Source organism: Sphaerodactylus townsendi, linkage group LG02 (assembly GCF_021028975.2).
Source record: "Sphaerodactylus townsendi isolate TG3544 linkage group LG02, MPM_Stown_v2.3, whole genome shotgun sequence".
Lineage (NCBI taxonomy): Eukaryota > Metazoa > Chordata > Lepidosauria > Squamata > Sphaerodactylidae > Sphaerodactylus > Sphaerodactylus townsendi.
This window is the reverse complement of record NC_059426.1, coordinates 24,149,743-24,166,974: the sequence shown is the minus strand read 5'-3', so window position 1 is coordinate 24,166,974 and position 17,232 is coordinate 24,149,743. Positions and strand designations below refer to the sequence as shown.

Genomic DNA, 17,232 nt, shown 5'->3' with positions numbered 1-17,232 from the left:
AGCAGGCTGGCCCCTGCTCAAGTGGGGGGGGGGCGGAGGAAGAGGAAGCCAACCATTTTTTTCTAAACCAAAACCTCAGCATTCAGGTTAAATTGCCGGATTGGCTCTTTGCAATAAATAAGTGGGGTTTGGGTTGCAATTTGGGCACTCGGTCTCAAAAAGGTTCGCCATCACTGCTCTATCCTCTGTGCATTAATTCCTCCTTATGGGGTTTTTTCCTGTACAAAAGCTATGTATATACATTGATAAATAGCGCAATAAAGAAGTGTTTGGATTTATACCCCGATTTTCTCAACCATAAGGAATCTCAATGCTTTTTACAAACTCCTTCCCTCCCTCTCCCCACAACAGGTATGTAGGTCCCTTCCGCACATCCAGAATAATGCACTTTCAATCCACTTTGCAGCTGTGCAGAATAGCAAAATCCACTTGCAAACAATTGTGAAGGTAGATTGAAAGTGCCTTATTATGCACGTGCGGAAGGGGTTCTTGTGAGATAGCTGGGGCTGAAAGAGTTCTGAGAGAACTGTGACCAGCCCAAGGTCACCCCATAGGCTTTATGTGTAGGAGTGGCGAATCAAACCGTATTCCCCAAATTAGAATCTACCACTTACGTGGAGCATCAAGGAATCGATCTCAGTTCTCCAGATTATAGTCCAGCGTTCTTAAGCACAATACTAATTGTTTATTGGATTTACAGCCTACCCTGTTCTCAGCATTCAAAGCCTGTTGAAATAAAATTTCAATTCACAGAAGATAAACACATTTGAGAAAGTCTCCATAAGAAAAGGATTAGAAAACTGGGGAACTGCGGCCAAAACTACCACCACGCGCCTTGACAAGGCCTGAAGAACATCACCAGTTGATCTTAAAACATATGTTGGAACAGAAAGAATGGTGAGGCTCAGACCTGTTTGGACTACCAACAAGTCAGCAATGACTGCATGTGGTCCAAACAAAAGTGTGCAAGCAGCAAATCACAAAAAAGCCCATCGGTTTTACTCCTCCTAGAGATAAATGTGGCAGAGGTGACAGTAGGCTAGGGAAGAATAAAAGAGATGTCTTTCCCTCTTTCACTACCCACTAGCCCGTCTTGCAAGATTTTGCCTTACGTTAACAATTTTCTTAGGAAGAAGAACTTCCTGCTCAAGAGCAGGATAAAGGCAAAAACTAAGCACCCACAGAAAAGCAGACAGCTTCCATTATGTTACCCATATTTTTTATAATCTTGTTTCTTTCCTCCAGCAAACAAATTCCATTAGAACAACCAACACCAAAGAACAACCTTAACCTTCCCAACAGTAAGAAAATATTTAGAAATGACACAAGAAGTAAATTAAAAGGTGGTTAAACAGAGGTGATTTTTGTTTTGAAAGACAGCTCTAGATTTTGTGATCCAATTTTCTCCCAAATACATGTTACGTATGTCCCGTGGAAAAAAATTAGCACACATTATACTACTAACACATTACGTTTTCTGTAATTAGGAAATGTCAACTTTGACACCTGTTTCTCGAAAAGAATCATGGATTCAGAACAGGATTACTTTCTAAAGAAGCTATAATAAATAACCCAGAAGGGTTGATATTTTGCTTGTACTGTTAAATTTTCATACTGTACAAAAATCCAATGAGGATCAAGGTTTGGGAATGGAAGGTTAACATAGTACTACTTAGCAACTGCAACAGAACTACCTGTCACACACAAAGTAAATAATCCAAATATAACTGCTTCAGGATTGTCAGCAATTTTTTTAAGCTTAGAAGAATCAAGTCACAGAACGTTTTGCAGAATGCATTTAGCAAATTATCTAATGTGTACTTTAGCGACATCATGTATTACACTGCTATCCTTTTTCTAAGGACCTCTGGGAAGGACATACGGTTTTCCCTCATAGTAGGTGATATTAAACAGGAGTGATTGGTCCAAGGCAGTGATTTTCAGCTATCTGTATCCAGATCTCCTCAGTTGTAATCAAACACAATACAGACTTACCTACAACATCTGTCATTAGAACAGAGCAATCGCTATCAGCGAACCACAGCTTCCATGGAAAGACATTCAACAGCTAAGTATGAGACAAGATGGTGTACAGAGTCTGCCCTTCTACATCCCTGTATGCATTCCTCTGAATTACAGGAGTTCTGATACACATCTTAAAATCATAGAGTTGGAAGGGGCCTACAGGTCACTAATCTAAACTCCTGCTCAATCTTAGAAGCTTCCACACTCCATCACTGAAGGCTGTACTCCATCCATTGCTGACGCTGTGCTTCCACACTCTGCCTGGATGTTCAATTCCAGTTCCTCAACTTTCAATACTCTAAAGGCCATTTGGTACTAAACATGAATTGGTTCTACGTTCTACTACCATTTCCCCATGCCTTAAACATCAAGTGATTGCAAAAGCAACCAGATGCCACTACTACAGAAACAGGAACTTTAGTCCCTGGTACATTTTTCTGGATCTTTATAAATACTGCATACTGAACTGCTCTTCCAACATGCTACTCATAAGGTGAGTAGCCAAACAGATAGCAGGGGGAAAATCAAAATAAACAGTGGGATGCTTAAAAGGCCACTGATACCTATTGAATTTATTCACAAGTCAAACCTAAGACTTTGCTTGCTACTACTACCTTCCATGAGTTCATCAGCCTGGAGCTGTCCAGTATGATATTAACCCACTGCTGAATCATTTTTTACATGAGTTTCAGACTTACTCCCCTTTGATAAAAACAGACTAAATCACGGAATATCTGTACAAGCTACAGCTGCTATCATTAGGACACTGGATAATAGACCTTCCATTGCCTTATGTTGTGCAACACTACTCTATAAAGTCTATTTTATTCTATAGAGATGTATTTTAGATGCCATATATACTCGCGTATAAGCCGAGTTTTTCAGCCCTGTTTTAAGGCTGAAAAATGCCCCCTCGGCTTATACACGAGTCACCGCTTACCAGCCTGCTCTTCAGGCCTCTGCCGAGGCTGGGGGCGTGGCCAGGACGACCTCCCTGCGGCTGCACAAGCCGCTTGTTGCTGCCCTCCTCGGAGGGTGAAGGGGGAACCCCAAGGCACCAGGAGGCAGACATCAGGGGGAGTCACTGCCCAAATAAGGAGCTCCCTCTGTCTCCCTGCTTCCCACCCTCAGCTTATACGCCAGTCAATAAGTTTTCCCAGGTTTTGGTAGTAAAATTAGGTGCCTCGGCTTATACACGGGTTGGCTTATACACGAGTATATACAGTACATACGTTCTGAAAATAAGAATGAAAACAACAACAAAATAAACACTGCAAAATGAAAGTCCAGTCAATGTAAAAGCACAATTCAGACATAACATATGATTTCAGTAGAATATTGAATGACTCCACACAAAAAAAGGGTTTAGAAAAATCCTGATTAAAGTAACTCTTCAAGTACCTCCAGGAGTTGCAATCAAAAAAAGTTTTTTCTTCTTCAGCACATACAAGAAGTGGCATTTCAAACGAAAATTTTAGATTTAAATTTAAGCGACAAATCAGACCACAACTGCAGAGGTAAACCATAATCATACACTGATTTCTAAAAAGTTATTTTGATTAAGTGCTCCAAAATGTTATTTAACAGATTAATGAAAATGTACCAAAGACATCTATTTGAGCCCCAGCAGACAGTTTAAAAACAAACAAACCTTTATTTTGACTTCTACATCACTCAGTATAAAACAAGCAAACCAATTCACAGTATTATTGGATTTGTATCCCACCGTTCTTCAAAGGAGCCTGGAGGGATTTACACACATTAGCATACAGAAAAATAGCAAAAAATGGGTTAAAAAATTCAGTCTCCAAACAAAGCTTAGTTGTATACTAGATAAGCACAGTAAATATCCACCAGTATTATGTGATGCACAGGGCAATCTTATGCAATTACTCCAGTCTATTTACTCAGTGAGCTCAAGCTGGAGTAACTCTGCCTAGGATTGCACTGATAAACTAATACCTATAGATTGCACTGTTTGTTACTGAATCTTAATTAAATATATCCGAAATGTTAACAGATTACAATTCAACCGTTTCATGCTGTATTCTCTTTTTGAAGTTCTTTTCTTTAGGAACAACTGACAGGTCAACCAGAGTCTTCTATTAAATCAAAATATTTACTCACTTTGCTGCTTTGTTAATACAGGTTTTGTGCGTGCATGCAAAAAAAGAGAACAAATGGACACAAACTTTGTATAAGACAGTCACACCAGTCAGAAACCAGAGGGTGAAAATTTCAGCCTCCAAGCCCCTTGTTAGGACTTTGGATTTTTTTGCTGCTATAGATTAACATAATGACTCCTTCGGCTTTTCAAAGTTATTCTTGCAATTATAGCCCATCTCTTTAATTTGTTTGAACGAAGACTTAGATCAAAGGTCTCTGATCTGTGATCTGAAGCCATCTGTATTTTTACAAAAAAAATTCCACATGGGCCAGATCTATTTTAAACATAGTTATGTCCTATTGCAGCATTTCTTAAACAGTGATTCAGAGACTGAAAGTTCTCTGCAATAATAGAGGAGCTCTTCTCGCAGCTGCCTAGATAAGCCAAAAACAGAGATCTCTAATGGCTCTACAGACTTGTTAAAAATCACTGAGTCATGTGTGAATTTCACCACGAGGGTTCGCAATCAGACCTGAGTTGACAGCTCCCCACAAGGAACTGCGCACATGGGGCCCAATTCAGATCAGGAAGGTAACACAAGGGACAGGCAGATTCCTTTGTCTTCTCTTTACCCTCCGGCAATCCCTAACCTAATCTGAAATGGTCCTGGGATATCATCTGCCCCAACTAGGAGAAACCCTTCAGTACATCAAAAAGGAAAATAGAAACCCTGGGGCCATTTCAGCTGAGGAAAACAGAAAGGGGGGCAGAGGCATAAGCATACTTTCTCAGCCGATTAGTCCTGTGCAACTCTGGCCATATTGTGCCTGGAAACTGAGATCCGAATGGGGACTCAGAACTCACATCTGATGAAACCTCCTTGCTTGATGGAGATATGATCTGAGGACTTTACAACATGCAGCTAATAACTGTTGGTCTTTTTAGACAGGGACTGTAGGGGAAAGAGTCAGAGCTAAAAGTCATACAGCTGTGGCTGCTGACAGAGACTATGCGTCCGTGGACAATTCCATCTGCTTCCACCCCCTATAACCCTGATCCAGAACCAATTTTATAAAAACCAAATCATTTCACTCTCTGTTAGAAGAGTTTGGATTTATACCCCGTTTTTCTCATCCATATGGAGTCTCAAAAAGCAGTTTAAGAACTCCTTCTGCTCCTCCCCTCGCAACAGACATCTTGTGAGGTAGGAGGAACAGAGAACTCTGAGAGAACTGTGACTATACTGTTCAACAAAAAGAACTCAATGCTGTTGTGCATGCTCCAGTGGAGGTCAAAGTAGGGTGCGCCCACACTGTAAAGAAGTGACAATTCTTTTTTTGTTAATTTCAACATAAACATACAAGAGAGAGAAAAAGCAGAAGAAATAATAAAACAAACGATTACATCAAAGAAAAAAATCTATCCCTCATTATATTAAGTACATAATGGATCCCAATATAATGTTTTCTATTAGAGAGACTTTATAAGATTTTAGAATCTTTATCATTTACATCCTTCTGAGGAATTTTACTAGTCCATTTATTAGATCTTAAACATCATTAAGTTCCAGTCTTCAAGTTGTTTTGTTTTTACATGGTCAGATCAGATTGGTATGAAAAATATGGACTCCATTTCTCCTCAAATTCATCTTTTGGATGTCGATTCATAAGATTAGTTAGTTTGACCATAACATATTCATTGATTTTGTCTTCCCAGCATTCTATTGTGAGGCCTTTATCGGATTTCCAGTTTGTTGCGATCATGACTCTTACCGTGGTTATTGAGTACCAGCACAGTTCATTCAGTTTCTTGGGAAGCTTTGCTGGTAGTATACCCAACAGCATTGTTTTGCAGTGAGAGGAAATTTAAATTTAATTATCTGCTGTATCCTCTTATGTATTTCTATCCAGAACTTCTTGGGTTTTTTACAAGTCCACCACGTACAAAAAAAAGTTCCAACCTTTTCATTACATCTCCAGCAGATACCATCCTGCTGTTTAGTCATCTTCTTAATCACTTCAAGTGTAATATGCCATCCAAAAACATTTTATACCTGTTCTTCTTCAGTATCTGACTTGGAGTGAGTTTAATATTTTTAGCCCATAAGGATTCCCATTGTTTAACAGTTATCTCTTCCTTGAAGTTTTGCATCCATTTTATCATGCATGCTTTAACTTGTTCCATTTCTGTTTCCATTTTCAGTAGAATCTTGCATATTTTGCCTAAAATGTTGTTTCTGTGTTACGATCTCTTTCAAAATCTGTTAAGTCCCATCGTTTTTCATTCTGTGAACTTAATTCTCTTTTAAGTCTGGATGAAATCTGAAAATATGTCAACCATTGTATTTTACTTCCCTCTTTCATTATTGTTCGCCAAGATTTAATTTCCCCTTATTCGTTAATAATTTCTTTGTATACAATATTGCCATTCTTCACAGTTTCAACGTCGTAGTGTGCGCCTATCAGAGATTTTAGAGGTGAAAGAAGTGACGATTCTCTAACAGCATTTTAAAAAAATTATTTCAGCACCACTTTTGTCAAAACCATTATTAACCTCACTGGGAAAACACTTTAATAAAATAGTGTTCATTTTGATCCAGACCAGGGGTAGGGAACCTGCGGCTCTCCAGATGTTCAGGAACTACAATTCCCATCAGCCCCTACCAGCATGGCCAATTGGCCATGCTGATAGGGGCTGATGGGAATTGTAGTTCCTGAACATCTGGAGAGCCGCAGGTTCCCTACCCCTGATCCAGACACTTATTAGCGTGAATTGCCCTTCTGTAAAGCTGCACCTGCTATTTTCTTTCCCATTCCTGCAGCGAGAAAGAAAATGGCAGATGCAACTTTACAAAAAGTGATAAGTTTCCCAATGAAAACAATAATGTTTTTTGACAGAAGTGACTCTGAAATAACATTTTAAAATGCTGCCAGAGAATCAGAAGGCAGGAAGGCAGGCACTAGGACCTGGCAGAACATTCCAACAAAAAGAAGATCCAGGAAGATGTGGTCAATTAATTCACACATCTCTTGAGTTCTTTATGTTGAAAAGGGTATCGCCCAAGTTCACCCAGCAGGCTTCATGTGCAGGAGTGGGGAAACAAACCTGGTTCACCAGAGTAGAGTCACCAGATTATTAGCGTTCATGTGGACAAGTAAGGAATCAAATCTGGTTCTCCAGCTTAGGCTCATTCCGCACATGCAGAATAATGCACTTTCAAACTGCTTTCAATGTTCTTTGAAGCTGTACGGAATAGCAAAATCCACTTGCAAACAGTTGTGAAAGTAGTTTGAAAATGCATTATTCTGCGTGTGCAGAAGGGGCCTTAGAGTCCACTGTTCTTAACCATGGTGGCTCACCATGCTTACTATGAATAAAATAATGACTGTTACCTGGGAATAATCCCAATTGAATTGAGGCAAAACAAAAGCATACTCACAGGATGCTTAATGGGGGACAGAAAACTGGGGAGATATGAGAAGTTGGTTTCCTCATCCAGGCAAAGGAACCAAGGGCACCTGCACTGACTTTCAAAAGTGATTCTAGAACCCGGAAGCTGAAATCCAAGTAGCTTCAACTCTCTCTTCCCATTCCATCCCATTCCCTCCTCTCCCACGAACTCTTTCAAGTGGAAAAAAAGAAAGGAGAAGTAGGGGAAACACAACCAAAGGTGACTCAATTGTCTTTCAGAAAAAGATAAGGGTAGAGAAGTGGTCTCAAAAGAAATGGAGGAGGGAGATACAAAAGATACAAAAACACATGTACACATCACAGGATAAGCCAAAGCAATATGGGGTCAGAATCAATGGGGGGGAAACATGCAGAAAATACTCCTTGTCGTTATTTCCAGTACAAAATTGAACTGATTTCCCCTTGTTTCTAATATGAAAGATTCAGTCACAGAGCTAAGGAGATGCCAATTCAATTCAACATGCAATAATTCCACAACTCCAGATTTGGGTGCAATGCTCCGGCCTTTTCCCGTTGCTATCAGTAGCTCTGAAAGTTCTTCCAACCGCCTACCACCACAGCTTCTGATTTACAACAAGCAGTTATTATCCGGTCAGGAAATGTCTTTCTGTCTCGAGATCAAAGTCCCTTCCAATCAAGGGATGAGATGGAGTAAAACACACCGTGTTTCCCTGAAAATAAGACAGGTTTTTATATTGATGTTTGCTCCAAAAGATGCATTAGGGCTTATTTTCAGGGGATGTCTTATTTTTCTCCATAATTTTGCACCCCCATGTGACCAGATCAGCTGCGCCGGGGAATTTGTAATTAGGGCTTATTTTTAGAGTAGGGCTTATATTTCAAGCATCCTCCAAAAATCCTGAAAAATCATGCTAGGGCTTATTTTCAGGGTAGGTCTTAATTTTCGGGGAATCAGTATACTTTTACACTGTGGCCCTACAGTATTTATTCAGTTACACAGACTGCCCTTTATTAAAGGAGTAGTAAAAAAAAGAAACCTTTCGCATCTCTCTTTTCAGTGACATTCAGTTATATCAGAAATTCAGGCCAACTACATTTTTGATCCAATGCTAGATCAATTGCCACTTGCAAGTTTTTACATAATGCAGAAAATGGATCAAAAATACTATAATCAAATCAGTCTTTGACTCCTGCCTCTGCAGTTTTAACAAATTACACAGGATGATATGAGTAGCCCATTCAAGAGCCACTTGAATGGTGAAGTGTCAGAATACAATCTGTGGGTCCAGAGAGAGCATTCTTTAAGGCTCGCCCCAGACTATAAAACCGTGGAAATTTGCCAGGCACTTTAATGGGTTTTAGTGTCTGCAAAGACTTTCCTCTTCACCAAGGCCTTTGGCCTTTGACTCCCTTGATGTCCCCTGTGGAGGTTGCTGATCAGAGGTGGGAGGATATGTGGGTGGGTGTTTTATGGAAATGTTTTATGCTGTTTTTATGATTGTTTTATATGAGGAGTTATTTAATTTTTTTAATTGTAGTTTGCAATTTTGTAAGTCTCTCCAAGACCTCTGTACAGGGTGGGGTATAAGTTCAGAAAATAAATAAATACATTTTGAACCCCCCCCCTTCTGCCGCAGAAGATTGTGGGTCACACACACTGAGCCCAACATTCCTCACAGTGTTTTTGCGAGGATAAAATGGAGAAGATGACAATGATTTGAACCACTTTGAGTCCCAGTGCAGAGAAGGTGGGGTACAAATTAAGTAAAAGAAAAAGATTCCAGAATGTAACAGAAATCCAGAAAAAGGGGTTCCAGAATGTAACAGAAATCCAGCAGTGAATAATGAGGTGGGGAGAATTGCCGGCCACAGCATTACCCACTTTCTGTAACAGAATCTGGTATCCTTTACTGGTGTGGCCCAAACATACCAAGATGAGCAAAACATCAAGTATGTAGGGATGAATACAGAAGGGTTCAACTACATGGCTGATTACTAGTAAAACTAAACACCTTAACGGATTGATCCTGACAATTCAATAATGTTGTTATAAAGCAAACAATAATGCTAATTGCTGGAACTAAACTGCTCAGATTCGTTTACAAGGGTTGTGTATCTACAAAGCTTAGAAGCTCAAGTTCTCTAATGCATTTTTAACTGGTCAATTAATATGTTATTTATAGAAGGCTCTGTCAGTTTTCAGCACATGCCTATGAAAAATCACAGTTCTGTGCAGAATGTAGAGCAACTCCGTTAAGGCTGAATACTAAAAGCTCAATAAAGTGTTACTTCTTTCGAGATTAAGCAACAATCATGTCAGAAATTCTGATGAAACTGTTCATGGCACAGGAAAACGAGCTAATAAAAATATGAGCATTAGAGGGCTTGATTAATTGGTTTTAGGATTATATTTGGCTTACGTAAGCACATCAGCAGAATGTAGGGGCACATGGAGTTCTCTATAAAGATATGGACAGCTTTTCAATTTCTAAATCCTAATCACAGTTGTCCAACATTCTGTGGCCACACATCTCTTATAAAACTTTGGGAAAGGCGCTGAAGTACATTTGAACATCAGGAATCCCATTCACTTTCTCAAGTTGAAAATATATCACAGTTAAATGATTCTACCCATCTTGGTCCACTATTCCCATCAGATATTATAAAATTAGAATGCGTGTATTAAAAAAAACCCTTCTGTTACTGCCAAAATTGTTACTTTCTTCATTACCCAACTTGATTTTACCATGTTTAAAGCAAGCGTCCCACATTTTGTTCTTAATCGCAAAGGACATTATCCAGGAAAAGTATATCATTTCCATATATTGTACAGAAATAAGTGGGCTTAAAATAGACTGACTGGGTAAAACAAATATTAGAAGAAGCTAGTCTTTGACAGACACCAGCCAAGAGAGAATATGTTCATAAGCCAAGCCAATAAGATATGTGACAAAATGTGCACACAAGTGTGAAGTTGAGACTTCAGTTCCTTCACTTTTAGTTGCGTAGTCCTAGGTAGAATGAGACAGTTATGTCTCAGCACTTGAAAAGGCATACTCCTTGGTAGATACTCATCTTGGTGGTCAAGGGAAGTTACAGTAGTCAGGCAGTTCCTCTCATTTGTAATCATGAGCCACAAAGAAGGTAGTAATGGAGAACCTGACTGGAAGACTGCCACAAAGATTTACCTTATCACAAAGATTTACCTTTCCCCTCCCCAATGTGAATTATTCCTGTGTAGGTAAATGGGGAAAAAATTTGGCCCTGGTTCGTATTCGGGTCCAGTTTGGGTGTATGGGGTCGGATCCCGAATTTGGGGTGACATCCGAGATTCTTGGATGTGTTTTTTTGCTGTTTTTTCACGTTTTGGCCTGCAGGGGGCGCATTTTTAAAGGTATCAGCATGAAAATTTCACGGTATCTTCTGAATACTGTCCTGATGATGTCCCCCATGTTTGGTGCAGTTTGGTTCAGGGGGGCCCATGTTATGGACCCCCAAACAGGTGGCCCATATTACCCATTGTTTCCAATGGGAGCCAATGGAAGATAGGGGCTATTTTTGAGGGTCCATCTCCTTAGCTCCCATTGGAAAGAATGGGGAATTAGAGCACCCCTTTTGGGGGTCCATAACTTTGACCCCCATGAACCAAACTGTATCAAACTTGGGAGGTATCATCAGGACAGTCTCCTGGTGATACCCTGAAATTTTGGGGCTGGTATGTTTAGAAATGCGCCCCCTGCAGGCCAAAACGTGAAAAAACACCCCCAAAATTAAAAAGCAATTCGGCTGGTGATCCGAATCCCATGCATTCGGATCAGATGGGATTCGGACAGCTCAGATTCGGACCCTGCTTGTCCAAATCCATCCGAATCAATGCAGATTCGGCCAAAATTCAGATTCGGACCGTCCGAATCTCCAACCCTATTCCTGTGCTATGGAAAAGGGAGAGATACTCACTGAGAATGGTTTTGGATTCCTCTAGATCAGGGGTGGGGAACCTTTTTTCTGCCAAGGGCCATTTGGATATTTGTAACATAATTTGCAGGCCATACAAAATTATCCAAAGGCCATACTTCTCCCACCCCTCAGTAATTCATTTCAACTCTATTCTGTCAGCTCCATGGTCCGCTGCTGAGGTTCACCCAATCACTGGGTGAAAGCATCAGCGACACCACCGGCCGCCAATTAAAACACTCAATTCCAACCAATTCCAACCAACGGCAAGCCAGAGAGAATGAATCACAGTGACGGAAGGGGGAGGGGAATGGAAGAGCCCAACCGCCACTCCTTCTTGCAACCCCCCTCCAGTGGTTGGATTTAGCCGGTTCGCACCGGTTTAGCCGAACCAGTAGCTAACCGGCCGAATACCACCACCCTGGGGAGGGTAGGCACCAGGCCTTTTAGAGCCCTGTAGAGGCCTGGTGGCAAGGTGCCAGCCGCTCTGGGGCTTGGAAAGACCCTTCACTCGCCCTTCCAGGCCAAGTCACAGCCACCGCCTTCCCTCACCTCCCCCACCAGCCAGCCACGTTCCTCCTCTGCAGCCAGAAAAGTGGGCAGTGGGGGGAAAGCAGCGGGGCCCCCCAAACCATTGGATAAATTAATAGAATCCCACTGCCCCCTCCCTTGCTTTCGCATCTTTGTCTGGCGGAATTAGTGTCAGTGGCTCCTGCCATGCTTTGGTGGCCTCAGCCCCAGGAGGAAGTCTCACAGCACCAACTCCAGTCGTTGCGCATTGCTGGCCAAAATGAAGGGGGTGGGGATGTGACTGATGGAACGAGCATGAAGCGGCGGTGAAACAAGATGGCAACGGGCTGGGACACAGGGTAAGCCCCCCCTTACTCTTCCTCCTCCTCATGTTCTTGACATGCCCAATTTCTGGGTGCAGGAGGGATGATTATGCGGACCAAATGATTATGTGGACTGTATATGGCCTACGGGTCGGATGTCCCCCACCCCTGCTCTAGATGAACAGGTAAACACTGAAGGAGATTCTCTTTGACTCCATGTGGTTACTGGATCCCACATTTTTATGAGGCGACTATACGTGTATCTTGAGCTACAGAGATTTTGCAATGATGACAGATTTACTTTCTCAACAATGGGCTCCTCCAATATGCTCCATTCAGGCTACTCAAAAGGTACCCAGCAGGAATCCACCAACTGCCAGAAACAATGCAGTAATAACACTTGCATAATTTTAACTGTAGCGGCTTCAATGCACAATTCAAGGTATTATTTTTGACATAAACCCCTCCAAGAGTTGGTCCTTGGATGTCTCTTCAGGAGACATCCTTTCAGTTTTCTATTTTAATCTGAAACAGTAGGGGTTGCTTTACTGAACATCTGAGATTGTGCATATTTAATGAAACTTTTACATCTTGCATAGATTTGTATTGTTATCAGATTTTTTAAAAAACATCTTGGTACAGTTCTAAGGTTCTGCGCCGCATGGATAGTAAAGCACAAGAATTAAAGTAAGTATTCTTTTATTCACCAGGGGAAAAAAACCTGATAAATTGATTACAAGTAGAATTCGAAGTTTACATCTTTACTTAGTTATTAAACATTTGGAAAAAAAACCCCATGATTAATGTTGGAAAAAAACCCCCATGATTGATGCTTCTTAGAAGGTATCACACAAGGTACAGTGGAACTTAAGCATGAAAATGATGCTGACCGTCTGACACCTTTCTTTTCTTCTGCTAGCCTGATCTTTGAAACTTAAGAGTATGTTAAGGATAACCTCCTGGTGAACTTCCGTACCCAATTACATGCTGGCACCAGGTAATTTCCTAAAGACAAACAGTTTCACCCACATAACAAAACTGACTCATTTAAAACTGGCACTGGTGTGGTTGCGTTGGGACTGCAGAAGACTCAGACCTGCAGCTTCGAGCCCACAGTTTAAAGCTCAACCTAGCCTGGCTGAGCTAAGGAGTCACTTAAGAACATAAGAACAGCTCTGGCTTTATACTGCTAGCTTTGTCCCCCAAGCTCCACCTCTGAAGCCTGAAGCTTAAAGCTCAACCAAGCCAGGATAAGTTCAGTGTTAAACAGGCATACCCACCCCCAAACTCTATTTGGAGTTCAGGGGTGGGGCGGGCCCAGTTGAATGCTGAGCTTGGTCAGACCTGATCCAGCATTCACATGTGTGCCCCACCCCCAACTCCATGTAGAGCTGAGGCAAGGTAGAGGGTAGCGGTGGCCACGCAGAGGCTGTGGGGCCTGGGCTGGCGCCCCCTTCAATAGGTAGCACCTAGGGCATGTGCCCTTCCTTTCCCCACCCTAGATACGCCTCTGCTACATACTGCCCTTACTCCCTTCTGACATCCTCCCATCACCCCCTACTATACTGAGAGCATGCTATCAATTCACTGGTGGCCAGGCTCACTACAGAAGTGTGTAGGTAGGCAAGTGGTCAGCCAACCAGCCAGCTGACAGGTAGGGAGCCATTCTCTACTATCATTTTCCCAGCATCTCAGAGGCTGTTTCCACCATGTAAGTCATAGTCTTCTTGGAGCTCCAAGACACAGCATCAGAGGCTGTGTCAAAGGTACCAGAGGAGAAAGAGATTATTCCCTCCCTCTAGGAAGATTGGATCACACAATAAGAGCTGGGGGAGAGGGAATTTCATGGTTTCCCCTTGAAACCAACGAGAATGAAAATGAGTGCAGGTAACAAAACTGAACATGTCCTAATAACCAATATAATGAACCTGACTGACTTGAAACCAAGGTGGGAGGGCTGCATCCTCCTAAATTAAACTGCTGCCTAAATGCCTCATTCAGACTGGCTTCTCACCGTTATTAGCTCTGAGCCTTTTAAGCAAAATTGATCATAATCTACCCTGACCATAGTGGTTAGGGCAGCTCTGTGAAATCTAATCCAAGGAAACAAACAACCAGGTCACACTTCTACACCCACAGCAGCCAGACTGATAGAGACCATGGATCGGGAATGACTCTGCCACGAATCCATCGCTGTGGAGGAGTTTTTAAAGTAAAAAGAAAAGAGAAAATATGTTTTCTTATTCCTTCTCTAAGCAGTGAACTCAAGTGGACTCCAGAAGGCTCCGCTGTTACAATTGTTTACTAGCCAGACGTTTTCCAAGCAGGGATCCGGGATCAGCATGTGGTAATACCTTTTATCCAATAATTTGAGCTTCTCGCCACAGCCTGACTTTTCAGCCTCACAAAAGGAATGCGTACAACGCTTCCTAATATCATTTTGTCCATCAGCTCAACATACACCTTTCACACAGTACCCAACGCAGGATTACCCAAGCACGGTGTTTTATAAACCAAGGCATGCTATTATTGATTTACTTACAAATGCCAGCCTAAAAAACTTCCCTCACAAATCATTTTGATCCCTCTTTTCCCATCTATTAAAATCACGTAGCAACAAAAAGAATTCAAAATAAGGCCCGTGCCCGCTTTAGCGACAGATAAACATTTCTAAATTTATCCTGTGCTTTTTTGTCAACTCTTGGCTGCCGGCCAACGTTCATTCTATTGAATTGATTATAAGGTTACAAATCCTCCATAACCTTCAGACCTTTCTTGACAGCACAAATGGGGGGGCGGAAGGGGGAGTAGAAACCATTCTCCACTGGAGTAGTCTGCGAATTAGTGCGTTTTAGGAAATGAGAAGACATTATTACTGGATAATCCCACATAAAGCTAGCTGCTGCATCAGCTGTTTCTGAAGGCCTCTCATGCTTCTGCGCGTTTGTTGATTCCCACCCCTCCTGCTCTGAAGTACTCAACAGATTTGTGAGAGCCACTGAATGGGGGCATGTCTTTTCCTTCAAGATAAGAGATCCCATGTGTAAAAAAATTAAAAATTCTCATTTCCCCTTACCACTATGCCTCATAAGAACAAGAGCAATGCTGGATTAAACCAGCAGTCCGTCTAGTCTAGCATCCTGCCTTATGAACAGCCAAAAGCATCCCAACCCAGAACAAAACATTCCAAAACCAGCATCGGTTGCGACACACGTTTTGTGGTTATTTCCCGACTCGCCTTCCAGCAAAAGCTTCCGATGTTGGACAGTCACACCTCGGCTCTGTAATTAGATCATCAAGGATCATTCCTTAAAGTAGGCTAATGCCTTATTTGCTAAACAAATACCCTCCTCCAAGAGTAATTCCTGCAGCACTTGAAAGAAAAGAGAAGCATCTTGGTGCCAAAGAAGGCTAACGGGACTTCCAAAGCAAACCTTGTCGCTCACCCCAAAAAATCTAAAAACACACCTTCGAGCAAACATTTCCTCTCCCTTTTCCTTTTTTTTTTAAAGTTCTCATGTCTTTCCTAGACATAAGGTAGTGCAAACCCTTCCCAATGTCGCTGACCTATTTATAAAAATATGCAGCCTTCCCTCCTTGAAACCCACGCCTGCCGCCACATGCTCCAAAGAAGACCCTGAGAAGTGGAGCACGTGGGAACTGGGCTTGAAAACAATCACATCCGAGGAGCCAGCAGAAAAGCGCCTGAGTTTAGTGAGGAAATCCAGCAACACAGGAACTGATATTTTTGTGTACATACGCGCGCCCCCCCCCCCCGCCCCATACACACACACACACACACAAGTAGGTTTGTTTTAAGTGAAACTTCTTTGGAGAGGGGTGTCGTTGCTCCGCGCCCCAATGACCCCCAGTCTCGTGGCAAGCAGCACCCCGATCTGGGGACAGGGTTAGAAAAGCCGCACACTTCAAAGCCCCGGGCATCTTCCCGCACTCCCCTTGGCTTTTCCCAGCTGCACAAATCAGCACCTGCCTGCCCGAGTCCGGCGCAGATGCCGCCCGGCTGCAACCCTTTCACCTGCGAGCAAGCCCCTTCGGACGAAGCGGAATTTATTCCGGGGTCAATATGCCTCCGATTGCATGGTCAACCCCCGAGCTCAGACTTATATTTTGGTCCTGAGCTGGTGTAACGCGCCCTCACAGAACGAAATCATGCATGCAAATGATACAATCCAACACAGAGACTGTCCAAGCCTGTCTTCAACAGCTGAAGAAACTCAAGGCAAACTTCATCCCCGTCCTCTCTCGTGCAAACCGAACCCGGAGGCAGCGTCGGGTGCAATAAGTTTGCAAGCTTCTTTGCAAGAGTCCCCGCTCCCCACCGCTGCTACCCTCACCTTTTCCTTACCTTACGCAGGCGCGGCGCACCAGGTCCTCCGGGCTACTGCTGCGCTCTGGAGGGAGACCCAAAGCGGCACACGGAGCCCCCGCGCTCGGAGCAAGCCATTAGAGCCTGCGCGCTCTCGCCTCCCTTCACCCGGGCTGAGCGCCTCCAGCCTGGGCAGAGCGCACGATGCACCAGCCCCGCCGCCACCCAGCGCCAGCCTCGCTTTGGCCCGCAGCCCTGCGCGCCGCCTGGCAGGCTTCCCTGTCCCGCGACGACCCTTCCGAGTCAGGTGCGGGAAAGTCCGCGGGGGCGGCCAGATCCAGAACTGCGCGCACGGAAAAGGAGGCAAGGAAGGGAACAGGGACCGATTTACCGCTTTTATGCCGCTTCAGCACATGCAGAATAATGCACTTTCAATCCACTTTTGTAATTGTTTGCAAGTGGATTTTACTATTCTGCAGTAAAATCCAGCTGCAAAGTGCATTGAAAGTGTATTATTCTGCATATGTGGAAGGGGGCCTTAATCTTGCATTGGC

At 42.8% G+C, this 17,232-nt stretch overlaps 1 protein-coding gene across 1 annotated transcript in view; it reads right to left on the bottom strand.

Annotated features, from left to right (window-relative positions):
• The window catches only part of ZNF385B (zinc finger protein 385B), a 314,561-nt gene extending 297,707 nt beyond the window's left edge, over positions 1-16,854 (bottom strand). The window contains exon 1 of the mRNA XM_048485735.1: positions 16,718-16,854. The gene's annotated coding sequence lies outside the window, so the exon portion shown is untranslated. The remainder of the gene's footprint in view (positions 1-16,717) is intronic.
• Positions 16,855-17,232: the final 378 nt, after the last annotated feature.